Source organism: Carlito syrichta, unplaced genomic scaffold (genome assembly GCF_000164805.1).
Source record: "Carlito syrichta isolate Samal-C Ts95f unplaced genomic scaffold, Tarsius_syrichta-2.0.1 Scaffold309491, whole genome shotgun sequence".
Taxonomy (NCBI): domain Eukaryota; kingdom Metazoa; phylum Chordata; class Mammalia; order Primates; family Tarsiidae; genus Carlito; species Carlito syrichta.
In genome coordinates this window covers 5,512-8,890 of record NW_007253587.1, presented here as the reverse complement: position 1 = coordinate 8,890, position 3,379 = coordinate 5,512, and positions in this window count along the sequence as shown.

Genomic DNA, 3,379 nt, shown 5'->3' with positions numbered 1-3,379 from the left:
AGAGTCTCATCTGTGAGACTCAAGCGATCCTCCTGTCTTGGGATTACAGATACATGCCTCCACTCTCGGCTAATTTTTTGATTTTATTGTAGAGATGAAGTCGTGCCAAAGTTGCCCTGGCTGGTCTAGAACCCTGGGGCTCAGGCAATTCTCTGGCCTCCAGCTCCCATTGTGCTGGGATTCCAGGCTTGAGCCACCACGCATGGCTGAAACTGTTCATTTTTAAGATTAGGTTAAACAGAGCATAGGTGCACTGTTAAAAATATGATTGGACAAAGAAGGTGTAATCTCATGCTAAGACAGAGTGGGGATCCTAGCAAGGCCTGTCTGTCTGGATTCTTCCTGGCATCTGTGTGAGGTATTTCCTCCTCTCAGGGGCCGAAGCCTCTCTGGAATGGGGGTTTTATGACCCAAAATCAGACAAGGTAGATCAGAAAATGTCTTTCTGGTCAAGTTTCACACAGCAAGAAAAGTTGTTAAGAGTTCCAGGTTTTGTTTTGTTAAGTAGGAGTCTTACTCTGTCACCCAGGCTGGAGGGCAGTGGCACGCTCCCGGCCACCGCAGCCTTGACCTGCTGCTGGGCTCAGGCGATCCTTTTGCCTCAGCCTTCCAAGTAGCTGGAATTACAGGCACATGCCACCACACCCGGCTGATTTTCTGATTTATTGTAGAGATGGAGTCTCACCAAGTTGCCCAGGCTGGTCTCAAACCCGTGGGCTCAGGCAGTCTTCTCACCTTGGTCTTCCAAAGTGCTGGGATTATGGGCGTGAGCCACAGCGCCTGGCCTAGAGTTCCAGGTTTTATGGCTGGCTCTGAGGAAAGGAGATTCTGGTTTCGCTGACCAGCCTTGGGGAAGACAGAGTCTAGTTTCTGTGGTTAGCCTTGGAGGGAGGGCTGGAGGGGGAAAGAAGGGGCCAGAGATGGGAGGGCTGTGGAAGGTCATAGAGAAGCTTCTGCTCCTGAGGCCTTTGTTTTGGGTATCATTTTCTGAGCCTACACATTATTGTGCTATGGTCTAAGCTCTGAAGAGTGTCTGTAACTCTTGTGTTTGTATGTATTTTATACATATACACTATTAGATTGCAGGCTGAGTCTGTCCATTAAAAAAAAATTAAGCCGGGCGCGGTGGCTCATGCTTATAATCCCAGCACTTTGGGAGGCTGAGGTGAGAGGATTGCCTGAGCCCACAGGTTTGATACCAACCTGGGCAACTTGGTGAGACCTCATCTCTACAATAGATTTTTAAAAATTAGCTGGGCATGGTGGCACACTCTTGTAGTTCCAGCTACTTGGAAGGCTGAGGTGGAATGATCACCTGAGCTCAGCAGGTCAAGGCTACAGTGGCCAGGAGCGTGCCACTGCACTCCAGCCTGGGCAATAGAGTGAGACTCCAACTCAAAAACAAACAAACAGGCTGGGCTCGGTGGCTCAGCCTGTAAACCCAGCACTCTGGGAGGCCAAGGCTAGTGGATTGTCTGAGACTGAGGGTTGGAGACCAGCCCAGGTGACTTGGTGAGACCTCCTCTCTACAATGAATCAAAAAATTAGCTGGACATGGTGGCATGTGCCTATACTTCCAGTAACTTAGGAGACTGAGGTAGAAGGATCACCTGAGCCCAGCAGGTCAAGGCTGTGGTGGCCGTGAGAGTGCCATTGCACTCCAGCCTGGGTGACAGAGTGAGACTCCAACTCAAAAAAAAATTAAAATTAAATAAAAAATAAAGTACAGGCCAGGCACAGTGGCTCATGCCTATAATCCTAGACTTTGGGAGACCAAAGCAGAAGGATTGAGCACAGGAATTTGAGATCAGCCTGGACAACATAGCAGGATCTCGTTTCTTGAAAAGAAAAAGAAAACTGGGCTCGGTGGCTCAGCCTGTAATCCCGCGCCTTTGGGAGGCTGAGGTGAGTGAATTGCCTGAGCCCGCGGATTCGAGACCCGCCTGGGCAACTTGGCGAGACATCATCTCTACAATAAATCAAAAAATTAGCCGGGTGTGGTAGCGCACGCCTGTAGTTCCAGCTAGTTGGAAGGCTAAGGTAGGAGGATCGCTGGAGCCCAGCAGGTCGAGGCTGCGGTGGCCGGGAGCGGCCACTGCACTCCAGTCTGGGCGACAGAGTGAGAGTCCAACTCAAAAAAACAAACAACAAAAAAAAGTACAGTCACTGATATCAGTGATTCACCTATGGGGTCTGATAAGGTATGATGACACATTCCGAGGGAAGGGGAGAGTTCATTCCAAGTTCTAAGAAGTCACACTGTGGAAGGGAGAACACCAAACTGTCTGTGTGTTTGGAATCATTTCAAAGTTATATAACAATAACTTTGTAGAGAATTGTGGTGGAAGATAGCCCATAATAAGCCCCCCTATATAACTATTATGATTTATTTTTTATTTTTTATTTTTTTGAGTTGGAGTCTCACTCTGTCGCCCAAACTGGAGTGCAGTGGCCGCTCCCAGCCACCACAGCCTCGACCTACTGGGGTCCGGCGATCCTTCCGCCTCAGCCTTCCAAGTAGCTGGAATTACAGGCGCGTGCTACCGGACTAATTTTTTAGTTTATTGTAGAGATGAGGTCTCACCAAGTTGCCCAGGTGAGTCTCGAACCCATGGGCTCAGGCAATCCACTCACCTCAGCCTCCCAAGGCGTGGGATTACAGGCTGAGCCACCGAGCCCTGCTGAGTATGATTTATTTATGTATTTATTTATTTATTTTGTTGTCATTGTTGGAGTCTCACTCTGTTGCCCTAGCTGGAGTGTGGTGGCACACTCATGGCCACCACAGCCTCGACCTGCTGGGCTCAGGCAATCCTTTCACCTCAGCCTTCTAAGTAGCTGGAACCACAGGCACATGCCATCACACCCGGCTAAGTTTTTTATTTACTGTAGAGACGAAGTCTCACCATGTTGCCCAGGCTGATCTTGAACCCGGGCTCAGGCAATCCTTGCATCTCGGCCTTCCAAAATGCTGGGATTATAGGCATGCGCCACCGCACCGGCCCTTATTTTTTTAGAAATAAGGTCTCCCTAGCTGGGTGCAGTGACTCAAACTTGTAATCCCAGCACTTTGGGAGGCTGAGGTAAGAGGCTTGCCTGAGCCTGGGGCTTCAAGACCAGTCTAGGCATCTTGGTGAGACCTCATCTCTACAATAAATCAAGAAAAACTAGCCGGGCATGACAGCACATGGTGGTTCTAGCTACTTGGAAGGCTGAGGCAGAAGGATCGTCTGAGCCCGGCAGGTTAAGGCTGCAGTGGCCATGAACATGTCACTGCACTCCATCCTGGGCAGCAGAGTAAGACGCCAATTAAAAAAAAAAAAAGAGCTGGGCTCGGTGGCTCAGCCTGTAATCCCGCACCTTTGGGAGGCTGAGGTGA